This window comes from Bos mutus, chromosome 18 (genome assembly GCF_027580195.1).
Source record: "Bos mutus isolate GX-2022 chromosome 18, NWIPB_WYAK_1.1, whole genome shotgun sequence".
In the NCBI taxonomy this organism is placed as follows: Eukaryota; Metazoa; Chordata; class Mammalia; order Artiodactyla; family Bovidae; genus Bos; species Bos mutus.
This window is the reverse complement of record NC_091634.1, coordinates 34,007,513-34,022,221: the sequence shown is the minus strand read 5'-3', so window position 1 is coordinate 34,022,221 and position 14,709 is coordinate 34,007,513.

Below are 14,709 nucleotides of genomic sequence, written 5' to 3'. Positions count from 1 at the left end.
GAGTAAGGCAAATACAGAGCATATTTGTAACAGAGAGTGGTGGTACCTAAGGAAAGCAAGTCAGAAACTAACACATCAAGAATGTAGACTCTGTCTAGTAGGTGACTGTCAGCGATTATCTTTGAAGCAAGGATCTGGCATAATAGATATGTATTTTAGAAAGACCATCACCCCCATCCCCAGGTGCCCATAAAGGAGAAGGTAACTTATCTCAGGAGTCAGTGGAATAAACACCTGAGCCAGCATCTTATACTTAAAGGGTCATCTGTCTGTACTAAAGTGGTGGCATAGGGCAAAAAAAACTTTTCTGGAGCTAAAAAGAGGAGGATGGAAGTACATGTCTCTTTTTCTTCAGCTTGGAGGGGTGAGTGTCCTCTGAAGGCAGTAGCCAAAGAAAAAGAGCTTCAACAGTGTACCTGTAAGGACAGTGAGGGGAGGGAGTATGTCACCTGTTCACAGGTGAACTGAGAGGTGGCTTCTGAGTTGATTCTCTGAGCAGGCTTCTTAAAGTGTGACCCTGGACCAACAGCATCAGCCTCGCTGGGAGCTTTGCAAATTACTACAGCTATGGCTCTCAGTTGGGGGCAGTTTTGCTCTTTAAAGAGTATTCAGCAATGTCTGGAAATGTTTTTAAACTATTTTCTCTCTCTCATGCATGTGCGTGCACACACACACAAGCCCAAAACTGTATGTGCATATAATTTTATATCATTTATCATCCAGTTTTATAAATGAGAGTATCAAGGCACAATAATGTTTATTATCTCTCCAAAGTGGTTATTTGAACCTGGGTTCCATGACTTATTTTTAAGTTCCTGGATGGTAAATTTCCTTTTTTCTCTTTTTTCAAACTTCTTTCCCTCTCAAAATTCTAGTGTTAATTTCAGAGTGTGTTTGCATTTTAGTTAGGCTTTATAATACAAAGATGGATGGTACCAGATGATTTTTGTTAGGAATTTAATTGTGCCTTGGAGTACGCATTGTATTCTTTATTTTGTGTGTGTGTGTGTACAACAATTGCAGTAAACATTGCAGTTATGTACAACTGTTGTGGGACATGTTATCTAAAAAGTTTTAGTAGGAGAAGGAAATTGAAGGATTTCAGAAGTCTTCACAAAAGGTAACACATTTCATATTGCCAAGAAAATGGTCTACGAAGCAAAAATTAACAGACAAAACTATGAAACAACTGGAGTGTTTTTTTTTTAATCTTATTCCTTAACTTTTAAAATCCCACAGTAACCCATCAAAATGAATTTTAAAAAATTTACAAATAAAGAAGCCAATACTGGGAAAGATACAGTTCAAAAGCATCAATTCTTCAGCATTCAGCTTTCTTTATGGTTCAACTCTCACATCCATACATGACTATTGGAAAAACCATAGCTTTGACTAGACAGACCTGTGCCGGCAAAGTGATGTCTCTGCTTTTTAATATGCTGTCTAGGTTGGTTGTAGCTTTTCTTCCAAGGAGCTAGTGTCTTTTAATTTCATGGCAGCAGTTACCATCTGCAGTGATTTTGGAGACCAAGGAAATCGTCTATCACTGTTTCCATTGTTTCCCCATCTATTTGCCTTGAATTAATGGGACCGGATGCCATGATCTTAGTTCTTGAATGTTGAATTTTAAGCCAGATTTTTCACTTTCCTATTTCATTTTCATCAAGAGGCTCCTCAGTTCCTCTTTGCTTTCTGCCATAAGGGTGGTGTCATCTGCATATCTGAGGTTATTGATATTTCTCCCGGCAATTTTGATTCCAGATTGTGCCTCATCCAGCATGGCATTTCGCATGATGTATGCTCTGCATATAAGTTGAGTAAGCAGGGTGACAATATACAGCCTTGACATACCCCTCTCCCAATTTGGAACCAGTCTGTTGTTATGTATCTGCTTTTAACTGTTGCTTCTTGACCTGCATACAGATTTCTTAGGAGGCAGGTAAGATTAGATCCAGTCAATGTATCACTCTGTCAAGATAGTTATGCACATATCTGAATTCCTGGCCCTAATTTTTATACTTACCGTACCATGAATTGGCAACAGGACTGGCACCAATTTTGCATCAAATTGATTAGCCCAGCTCTAACATACTGATAACCTATGCCACCTAATAACATCCATATGAGGTTAGGCACTTTGGGATCTTATTTTACTTCTGTCTTTTATCTTGTTGCTGCTGCTAAGTTGCTTCAGTCATGTCCGACTCTGTGCGACCCCATAGAGGGCAGCCCACCAGGCTCCCCTGTCCCTGGGATTCTCCAGGCAAGAACACTGGAGTGGGTTGCCATTTCCTTCTCCAATGCATGAAAGTGAAAAGTGAAAGTGAAGTTGTGTCCGACTCTTAGTGGCCTCATGGACTGCAGCCCACCAGGCTCCCCTGTCCATGGGATTTTCCAGGCAAGAGTACTGGAGTGGGGTGCCATTGCCTTCTCCGTTTATCTTGTTGGGCTTCCCTCATAGCTCAGTTGGTAAAGAATCCACCTGCAATGCAGGAGACCCTGGTTCAATTCCTGGGTCAGGAAGATCCCCTGGAGAAGGGGTAGGCTACCCACTCCAGTATGCTTGGGCTTCCATTGTGGCTCAGCTGGTAAAGAATCCGGCTGCAATGTGGGAGACCTGGGTTTGATCCCTGGGTTGGGAAGATCCCCTGGAGAAGGGAAAGGTTACCCACTACAGTATTCTGGCCTGGAGAATTCCATGGACTGTATAGTCCATGGGGTCGCAAAGAGTCAGACACAACTGAGCGACATTCACTTCACTTTATCTTGTTAATCCCTCTGTATAAAACTTAACAGAAATTTAAAACACATTTATTCAATATTAACTCTGTTGATATCATGGAAAGACCACCATTCTCTTGATGGTAGTCTTTCCTATTCCAGGTCCATTTAATGGCAAGAAATATACACATTTCTAATAACATAGTATTTTAAGGAATATGGCTTATTTTGGAATATAGAAGATGATGTATCAGGAGTGAAGGGGGATTAGGAAATGCTTCCAGATAAAGTATTTTTTAATGGGTGGGCCCAATATTTTGAATTCCAATTCTCTCCCTACTTCTGTCCTTTGCATAGCACACAGTCTAGCTTAAGGTGAGTTATCAATAAAAAGGAATGACTGCATTGATTGTTTATTATAAAATGATCAGTTTTATGCTATGGGAATTTTACCTTAACAACAAAAGGGATGAATATAGAATTTTAAAAAAATGTTTCCTACAGAAACATGTTTTGTTCAGAGTCAAAGTCAAATTGTAGCAAGCAATTTCCCTAGATAGGTGACTTACCAAAAAAAAAAAAAAAAAAAATCATTGATTAAAAACATGAATAAAAATCCAGATCAACATTTTCTGTTAATATTCACAGAATTATTTTTCCAAGGACACTTTACTTTGCCTCTAGATGTGTGACTGCTTCTTTGAAGGACTTCTCTACCTACAGCAACAAAAAATAGACTTTAATAATAGATATTTCAGCATGATTTAATGTAAATAATGAAGAATAACTCTTTCTCAGAGTATGAAATAGTGTATGGAATATTCTGTGTAAAATCAGGTGAATCAAGTGAAGATAACTGAAATATTTTTCACTCTTACTTTCAAAATTAATATTAATAGAAAATAAATTTAAAAGTATATAAATGTGTATACAATTTTGTTATTCCACATATTATAAATTATATATATATGTGTGTGTGTATATACACACACACATATAAATGTAAAAAAACTGAATAGGAAGGAAGAAACTTTTTATATTAATCAGGAAAGGTGATCTTCAGCTATTTAATTAATTGAAAGGAATATTAAGTGATTTTAGAACTGTGACTTTCATTCAATTCTAAGAGCAGATTCTGCACAAATTTTAAAGACACTCTACATGTATTTGTGCAGAATCTGCTCTTATAATTTTATTTTAAATTAAAATTTAATTCGAATTATTTAAAAATAATTTTATATTAAAGACACTCTACATATATAAAACACAAACAATTAAATCCTAATAAGTAATGTATATGAGGATTATTATATGAAATGGTTAAATGTTTCTAGATTGGATGAAAGATAAGGGCATGAAGATCTCTTTTTACTCTGCAATTGTAATTTTAAATTTTGCCTCAGATGTATGAAAAATCTATTTTAAAACGAAATAGGTTACTATAAAGAAGACAGTGAATGGATCTTCAGTTCAGTTCAGTTCAGTTCAGTCGCTCAGTCGTGTCCGACTCTTTGCGACCCCATGAATCACATCACACCAGGCCTCCCTGTCCACCAACTCCTGGAATTCACTCAAACTCATGTCCATCGAGTCAGTGATGCCATCCAGCCATCTCATCCTCTGTCATCCCCTTCTCCTCCTGCCCCCAATCTTTCCAGCATCAGGGTCTTTTCCAATGAGTCAACTCTTCACATGAGGTGGCCAAAGTACTGGAGTTTCAGCTTCAGCATCAGTCCTTCCAATGAAAACCCAGGACTGATCTCCTTTAGAATGGACAGGTTGAATCTCCTTGCAGTCCAAGGGACTCTCAAGAGTCTTCTCCAACACCAGAGTTCAGAAGCATCAATTCTTCAGAGCTCAGCTTTCTTCACAGTCCAACTCTCACATCCATACATGACCACAGGAAAAACCATAGCCTTGACTAGATGAACCTTTGTTGGCAGGGTAATATCTCTGCTTTTGAATATGCTATCTAGATTGGTGATAACTTTCCTTCCAAAGAGTAAGCATCTTTTAATTTCATGGCTGCAATCACCATCTGCAGTGATTTTGGAGCCCAGAAAAATAAAGTCTGACACTGTTTCCACTGTTTCCCCATCTATTTCCCATGAAGTGATGAGACCAGATGTGATGATCTTAGTTTTCTGAATGTTGAGCTTCATGCCAACTTTTTCACTCTCTTCTTTCACTTTCATCAAGAGGCTTTTGAGTTCCTCTTCACTTTCTGCCATAAGGGTGGTGTCATCTGCATATCTGAGGTTATTGATATTTCTCCTGGCAATCTTGATTCTAGCTTGTGCTTCTTCCAGTCCAGCATTTCTCATGATGTACTCTGCATAGAAGTTAAATAAGCAGGGTGACAATATACAGCCTTGATGTACTCCTTTTCCTATTTGGAACCAGTCTGTTGTTCCATGTCCAGTTCTAACTGTTGCTTTCTGACCTGCATAGAGGTTTCTCAAGAGGCAGGTCAGGTGGTCTGGTATTCCCATCTCTTTCAGAATTGTCCACAGTTTATTGTGATCCACACAGTCAAAGGCTTTGGCATAGTCAATAAAGCAGAAATAGGGGTCACTAGTTCTGAGAATGACTCTGGACTCTACTCTTGCCTCTGTAATTGCAAGTCTTTAAAAAGATACAGAGTAGGCAACTGAGAAAACCAACAACAGTGAAAATGTCCTGAGGTAAAAAAGGATAAGGTTGTGGCAAACATTGTTGGACAGGCCGTTTCGATGCAGCTCAGTTAAAACACTTAAAACTTCTTCACCCTCTTATGATGGAATGAATTACCAACCTGGTTAAATTGAAAACGTCACCCATGCATATTGTAGCTTCACAGCTACAGATGGCTCAACTGAAACAAGTAATGTTGACTCTTTCCCTTTCACATCCCTGATCCCAGCCCTTATGGGCTTCCTGGCAGTCTTTTCCCTAATCCATTCATTACTGCACTACCCAAGATAAGTATTTTACATCCTTTCCTCTTTACTTAATCTTTAATCCTTACTCTCAGTTTATGACCTGGGCTCCTGTTTCACTGAGACAAGTCATACAATTTGAAGATAACTTCCACATACTGGCAACTCCATAGTTGCTAACTCTGTACATCTCTAACAGTATACCCTGTTTTTATTTTTTCTTCCTGTTCCTGTGAATAAAATCCTCATTGTTCTCAGGCCAGCTCCTTCATTTCCTGCACAAATTCCCATCTCCTTCATTATTCAAGAACATAAATAAGTCACCCCAGCAATTGTTGTGTCAATCTTTCAATCATCCACCCCTCCCCCTTATTAGGTTTTTCTCAGTGGTGTACAGAGGAGCTATAATTTCTTCATTCTAAAACGAAAAATAATCTCTGTGTACTTTATCTCCTTCCAACTACTACACTATTTATTTTCTCTTTTTAAATTTAAAACCATTAAAAATGCTTAACTTCTGATGTTAACTCCTCTCTTCCAGTCATCTTTTAAACACACTTCAGTAAGACATTTGGCATTCACCTTCATGAATGCTGAATCCTAAAGGAAATCAGTCCTGAATATTCATATTGGAAAGACTGATGCTGAAGCTGAAACTCCAATACTTTGGTCACCTGATGCGAAGAATTGACTCATTGGAAAAGACCCTAATGCTGGGAAAGATTGAAGGCAGGAGGAGAAGGGGACGACAGAGGATGAGATGGTTGGATGGCATCACCGACTTGATGGACATGAGTTTGAGCAAGCTCTGGGAGTTAGTGATGGACAGGGAAGCCTGGTGTGCTGCAATCCATGGGGTCCCAAAGAGTCAGACATGACTGAGTGACTGAACTGATTTACCTCCATAGTTTCATTGATAAACCTCTTAAAATAAGAATGTTATCACTTCCAAAGATCAATTTAAATTTATTATTTAATATATCATCAGCAGTCAATTGGTTTGTACACCTTTTTTTTTTTCAACTGACTTCTTGTATAAAATTCTCTTGGCTGTTCTTCTAGCTAGTTATAGCTATTCTTTATCCCTTGTTGGATCTTCCAAATAGATACTTGAACATTATAGTGTGAAGGTTTGAGGCATTAGGTCTCTTTTTCTACCTATAACTAATAAGTTCCACATCTAGTCTCATACTGTAAAAAATCTTACATCCACTGACAGCTTACAATATATATCCAACATTGATATTTCTTGGGACTATGTATGCAACTTCATTCTGTAATCTCCACTTGGATTAGTAATAGATATTTCAAAAATATCATATTAAAATCCCATTTTTAGATTTTTTTCCCTAAGCATAATCCTGCTCCATGCAACAGCATGTCAGTAAAATGGCAATTCTACCTTTCAGGACATCATATCCTTAAAACTTGAAAATATCACTGGTGTGTTTTTAGCTTTCACACAATGCATCTAACCCATTAGCACCTTCTGTTTGTTATGCTATTAAAAAATACCTTAAGTTTTACTACTGTCTCATCCTTTATTGCTATTATCCTTCTCTAATCCATCATCAGTGATATCTGGCTCATTTCAGTCCTCATCTTAGTTAGTATCCCTGCTTTTGGCCCCCAGGGTATGGGTTGCATTTTAGCTCTTACTAAGATTATTATGACTCTGAGAACTTTTTTTTCATGTTTTCAGAAATTTATGTTATGTATTGTATGTATGTTATATAAATCAGCATATCAAATGTAAAAGAGACAGTACCAAAATGGAGACTACCCAAAGGTGTTTTAGCTGCATGGGGAAAGGTTCGAACCTGTGACATATAAGAAGCCACTGAATGAAAAATTATGCTCAGACTGAAGATAGGATTTATAGAGGAAAATGTCAATAGTTTCAATATGAACCAAGTCATGAAAAGTAATTCAGCTTATTCTAAATAGCAAAATTAGGTCATTTACCCATGAGTGGAATTAAAATTTTTTGTTTATTTTGATGTATCACTACTTCCTGACTTATGATTGCCATGGTGGTTTCCTAAACACTAACCATATTCCATAGATGATGACTTCTCAACCACTGGAGATATTCTCAAACACTGGAATAGCAGAAATTTCAGGTGAGATTTAAGTGTTAATATTAGATCAGAAAGCATGAAAATTTCCTTATAGTCAAAACTTAATACTTAATTCATGATCCTTGTAGAAACAAGTTGTGTGTCCTAGTTTACTTTCTAGAAGCTAACAATCTGGTTGTTAGATCAGTGAGGACGTTATAATACAATAAATACCGTGATCATGTATTAGTTTTCCATAACTTACATAACAAGTACCAACATACGTAGTAACACAAGCAGTACAAATTTATTTTCTTATAGCTCTACAGGTCAGAAATTTGCCATAAATCTCACTAGGTTGAAACCAAGGTAATAAGAAGACTATATTCCTTACTGAAGGATCTAGGGGAGAATATGATAATATTAGCAGGGGAAAATATGACTCATTACCCCATAGAAATACCCTAAGGATATTGGCAGCAATTATGTATGGAACTTTAATAAATCTACCACTATGTTGTTTGTTTTATAGACTGCAATAAGACCTTCAATGTAATTTAGTACATTCTTAATATTTTCAATGACTAGGGAAAGAATGATCAACTCAAATTATGGTCTCTGCCGTCAGTTGGATTATAGAACAGAGGAAAAAATAAGCCATTAAACGAAGACCATTATAGAGTAAGATGCTAGGGGAACACACTTCAAGAAAAAATAAAGAAGACTGGACTGAGTTTCTGGAAAAAAAAAAAACAAAAACAATATTAGGTAAAGGGAAGGAAAATGATACTCCAGATAGAGAGAAGGATCTGTGAAGTGTGGAAGGTGACAAAGTTACTATATTTCTCCAAATGGAAATGAATAGTGAGTGTGGAAACTGCTTGATAGGAGGAGGAGCGTGTCACTAAATGTTGAGGAATAGATTTAGGATAAATTAGTGTTAGGATGAAAATTTAGATGCATTGTTTTGCAAAACACAAATAAGCACTGAGCAACATTTATCAGCATGATCATTTTGCTGAAATATGGCCTATGTTTCTTGTTGATCCCATTTCTGGGCTACTAAAGTCACTTTCAACATTCAGAAAATGAAGATCATGGCATCCGGTCCCATCACTTCATGGGAAATAGATGGGGAAACAGTGGAAACAGTGTCAGACTTTATTTTTCTGGGCTCCAAAATCACTGCAGATGGTGACTGCAGCCATGAAATTAAAGGACGCTTACTCCTTGGAGGGAAAGTTATGACCAACCTAGATAGCATATTTAAAAGCAGAGACATTGCTTTGCCAACAAAGGTTCATCTAGTCAAGGCTATGGTTTTTCCTGTGGTCATGTATGGATGTGAGAGTTGGACTGTGAAGAAGGCTGAGCACTGAAGAATTGATGCTTTTGAACTGTGGTGTTGGAGAAGACTCTTGAGAGTCCCTTGGACTGCAAGGAGATCCAACCAGTCCATTCTGAAGGAGATCAGCCCTGGGATTTCTTTGGAAGGAATGATGCTAAAGCTGAAACTCCAGTACTTTGGCCACCTCATGCAAAGAGTTGACTCATTGGAAAAGACTCTGATGCTGGGAGGGATTGGGGGCAGGAGGAAGAGGGGACAACAGAGGATGAGATGGCTGGATGGCATCACTGACTCGATGGACGTGAGTCTCAGTGAACTCTGGGGGTTGGTGATGGACAGGGAGGCCTGGTGTGCTGCGATTCATGGGGTCGCAAAGAGTGAGACATGACTCAGCGACTGATCTGATCTGAAAGTCACTTAGTTCAGTACCAACAATATAAGATATAATTATACATACTATAGAGCAAATTAAAATATTACTTTTTCTTCAGTCCCAGTGGAACTTATGATTAAATCAGATAATAGAGTTAATGGCCTCACGTACTGACCTGGGGAGTTCATCTTTCAGTGTCCTATCTTTTTGTCTTTTCATACTATTCATGGGGTTCTCAAGGCAAGAATACTAAAGTGGTTTGCCATTTCCTTCTCCAGTGGACCACATTTTATCAGAAGTCTCCACCATGATCTGTCCATCTTGGGTGGCCCTACACATCATGGCTCATAGTTTCATTGAGTTAGACAAGGCTGTGGTCCATGTGATCAAATTGGTTAGTTTCTATGACTGTGGTTTTCATCCTGTCTGCCCTCTGCTGGAAAAGGATAAGAGGTTTATGGAAGCTTCCTGATGGGAGAGACTGACTGAGCGGGAAACTGGGTCTTGTTCTGATGGGTGGGGCTATGCTCAGTAAATCTTTAATCCAATTTTCTGTTGATGGGCAGGGCTGTGTTCCCTCCCTGTTATTTGACCTGAGGCCAAACTATGGTGGAGGTAATGAAGATAATGGTGACCTCCTTCAAAAGGTCCCATGCATGCACTGCTACACTCAGAGCCCCCAACCCTGCAGCAGGCCATCATTGACCCATGCCTCCATCTAGACTCCTGGACACTCATGGGCAAGTCTGGGTCAGTCTCTTGTGGGGTCATTGCTCCTTTCTCTCAGGTCCTGGCACGCACAAGCTTCTGTTTGTGCCCTCCGAGAGTCTGTTTCCCCAGTCCTGTGTAAGTTCTGGCATCTCTATGGTGGAGTTAATGGTGACCCCCTCCAAGAGGGCTTATGCCATACCCAGGTCTATTTTACCCAGAGCTCCTTCCCCTGCAGCAGTCCACTGCTGACCCATACCACTGCAGGAGAGACTCAAACACAGTTCTGGCTCAGTCTCTGTGGGGTCTCTAGGTCCTGGTGGGCACAAGGTGTGTTTCAGCCCTCTGAGAGTCTCTGGAGGGCATGGGTTTGATTCTAAATGCAATTTCACCTCTCTTACTCTCTTGCTGGGGCAGCACTGTGCAGCTACCACTCCAGCACTGCACTGTAAGGAGCAATAATACATAGGAATCTGTAAAGATAGGTCCGTGAATCAAGGCGAATTGGAAGTAGTCAAACAGGAGATGGCAAGAATGAACATTGACATTTTAGGAATCAGTGAACTAAAATGTACTGGAATGGGTGAATTTAACTCAGATGATGATTATATTTACTACCATGGGCAAGAATACCTTAGAAAAAATGCAGTAGCCATCATAGTCAATAAAAGAGTCCAAAATGCAGTGTTGGGTGCAATCTCAAAAACGAGAGAATGATCTCTGTTCATTTCCAAGGGAAACCATTCAGTATCACAGTAATCCATGTCTGTGCCCAATCAGTAATGCTGAAGAAGCTGAAGTTGAATAGTTCTATGAAGACCCACAAGATCTTCTAGAACTAACACCCAAAAGAGATGTTCTTTTCATTGTATGGAACAGGAATGCAAAAGTAGGAAGTCAGAAATACCTGGAGTAACAGGCAAATTTGGCCTTGGAATACAAAATGAAGCAGGGCAAAGGCTAACAGAGTTTTGCCAAGAGAATGCACTGGTCATAGCAAATACCCTCTTCCAAAAACACAAGAGGCAACTACACATGGACATCACCAGATAGTCAATACTGAAATCAGATCATTATATTCTTTGCAGTCGAAGGTGGAGAAGCACTATACAGTCAGGAAAAACAAAACCAGGAGCTGACTGTGGCTCAGATCATGAACTCCTTATTTCTAAATTCAGACTTAAATGGAAGAAAGTAGGGAAAACCACTAGACCATTTAGGTATGACCTAAATCATTCCCTTATGATTATACAGTGGAAGTGAGAAATAGATTCTAGGGATTAGATCTGATAGACATAGTGCCTGAAGAACTATGGATGGAGGTTCATGACAAGTACAGGAGGAAGTGATCAAGACCATTCCCAAGAAAAAGAAATGCAAAAGGCAAAATTGTTGTCTGGGGAGGCTGTACAAACAACCATGAATAGAAGAGAAGTGAAAGGCAAAGGAGAAAAGGAAAGATATACCCATTTGAATACAGAGTTCCAAAGAATAGCAAGGAGAGGTAAGAAAGCCTTCCTCACTGATCAATGCAAAGAAATAGAGGAAAACAATAGACTGGGAAAGACTAGAGATCTCTTCAAGAAAATTAGAGATACCAAGGGAACTTTTCATGGAAAGATGGGCACAATAAAAGACAGAAATGGTGGGGACCTAACAGAAGCAGAAGATATTAAGAAGAGGTGGCAAGAATACACAGAAGAACAATACAAAAAATATCTTCATGACCCAGATAACCATAATGGTGTGATCACTCACCTAGAGCCAGACATCCTGGAATGTGAAGTCAAGTGGGCCTTAGGAAGCATCACTAGTGTTTCTTTAGGAAACTCCACTAGAACAAAGCTAGTGGAGGTGATGGAATTTGAGGTGAGCTATTTCAAATCGTAAAACATGATGCTGTGAAAGTGCTAAATTCAATATGCCAGCAAATTTGGAAAACTCAGCAGTGGCCACAGAGCTGGAAAAGATCAGTTTTCATTCCAATCCCAAAGAAAGGCAATGCCAAAGAAGGCTCAAACAACCATGCAGTTGTACTCATCTCACATGCTAGCAAAGTGATGCCCAAAATTCGAGCCAGGCTTCAACAGGATGTGAACTATGAACATCCAGATGTTCAAGCTGAATTTAGAAAAGGCAGAGGAACGAGAGATCAAATTGCCAACATCCGTTGGATTATCAGAAAAGCAGGAGAGCTCCAGAAAAAAACATCTGCTTCTGCTTTATTGACTATGCCAAAGCCTTTGGCTGTGTGGATCACCACAAACTGTGGAAAATTCTGAAAGAGATAGGAATACCAGACCACCTGACCTGCCTCCTGAGAAATCTGTATACAGGTCAAGAAGCAACAGTTAGAACTGGACATGGAACAACAGACTGGTTCCAAATTAGGAAAGGAGTATGTCAAGGCTGTATATTGTCACCCTGCTTATTTAACTTATATGCAGAGTACATCATGAGAAACACTGGACTGGATGAAGTACAAGCTGGAATCAAGTCTGCTGGGAGAAATATCAATAACTTCAGATATGCACATGACACCACCCTTATGGCAGAAAGCAAAGAACTAGAAAGCCTCTAGATGAATGTGAAAGAGTAGAGTGAAAAAGTTGGCTTAAAATTCAACATTCAGAAAACTAAGATCATGGCATCTGGTCCCATCACTTCATGGCAAATAGATGGGAAACAATGACACACTTTTTTTGGGGTGGGGGCGGGGCTCCAAAGTCACTGCATATGCTGACTGTAGCCATGAAATTAAAAGACTCTTGGAAGAAAAGTTATGACCTACCTACACAAAATATTAAAAAGCAGAGACGTTACTTTGTCAACAAAGGTCCATCTAGTTAAAGCTATGGTTTTTCCATTAGTCATGTATGGATGTGAGAGTTGGACTGTGAAGAAAGCTGAGCGCCGAAGAATTGATGCTTTTGAACTGTGGTGTTGGAGAAGACTTGAGAGTTTCTTGGACATCAAGGAGATCCAAAGAGTCCATCCTAAAGGCAATCAGTGCTGAATATTCATTGGAAGGACTGATGCTGAAGCTGAAACTCCAGTACTTTGGCCACTTGATGGGAAGAACTGACTCTTTTGAGAAGACCCGGAAGCTGGGAAAGATTGAAGGTGGGAGGAGAAGGGGACCACAGAGGATGAGATGGTTGGATGGCATCACTGACTTGATGGACATGAGTTTGAATAAACTCTAGGAGTTGGTGATGGACAGGGAGGCTTGTTGTGCTGCAGTTCATGGGGTCACACAGAATTGGACATGACTGAGCGATTGAACTGAACTGAACTGAATGGCTTCACCTATATCATCTATTAAGTCCTTCATTCACTTTTTTCAGATAGGCAGAGATGTTTAAATAATTAGAGATACTATCTTTCTCACCTCCCTTGGGGATATAATATGTCAAATAGCCTACCATAAGCATAGCAATAAGAAAATTCATGTTAAGTCTTTAGCACAGAGCTTGGCTCACAGTGATCCAATTTATTTTTGTTATATCTTAAGATAAATGGTTGATGATTTGCTCATTTGCAGATGTAGAATGGAGCTAAATTTTAGAAATTTAAGAAACATGGATTTAAATTGGAATACTAGATCATCCTTTTGTTTCTGTATGACCTTGGCCAATTCTGGCATTCCTTTTAAGTCTTGATCTTTTCAATTTTAAATGGGGATAATTATATTGATTTTGCAGAACTGGTTTGAGATTTATAATTTAGATATACATGTAGTAAAATGCATTATTCCATTTAATTCATTTCAATCCAAATGTCAAAATATGACAGTGTTAAAAAAAAAAAAACTTGACCATCTAGCAAATTTAAATTTATTTCTTCTTAATTCTTTTCAGTTCAGTCATCAGCAGTATCAAAATTTATCATTTAAATGAATGATAGGCAAGACTTCATAAGAAGTTATTGCAGTCTTTTCAGATGCTTGCTTTCATAATGATGGATTATCACTATCTAGAGGTTAAAATGAATGATGCAAGAAAGTTGGCTCCCTGTGGGAGTTTCCAAGAAGCTGTAAGAATATATCCAAGACTGGCTTCATTCAATACTAAGGATGCATTAATACCTGTTAATGTATCTTCTTTTTTCCCCATTTGATGGGCCATTTGTTTCATATAGGTTTTCATTTACTCATTAAAGTAGTATGCACCATTAGCTTGGACTTCTAAATAGATAGGAACATAATAAGCTACCTGCAGACAGTCTCTGGGGTCCTCCCACACATACCCAGAATTCAGCCAGCAGAATTTCATATTCAGTATGGGGTCTTTTGATTATGCACAAGTTAAATTATTGTATTTTTATCTGGTTCTAATAGTCTCTGTTGACAATCAGGATGAAAGGAAATCTTGATGAAAAACATGCAAGAATAGTTTGTTTAATTATATGTGCTTATTTAGCCTCAAAACATAGTCTTTGTATTTAAAATCATAAAATGTTCTGTGAAAATTCCACAGAATGACATTTTTACAATAGATTTATGAAACATTTTTAAATAAGAAAAATAATGTGAGTCCATTTTAGGACTTTTGCAAATTGCAAAAGTATTTAAAAGCAAAA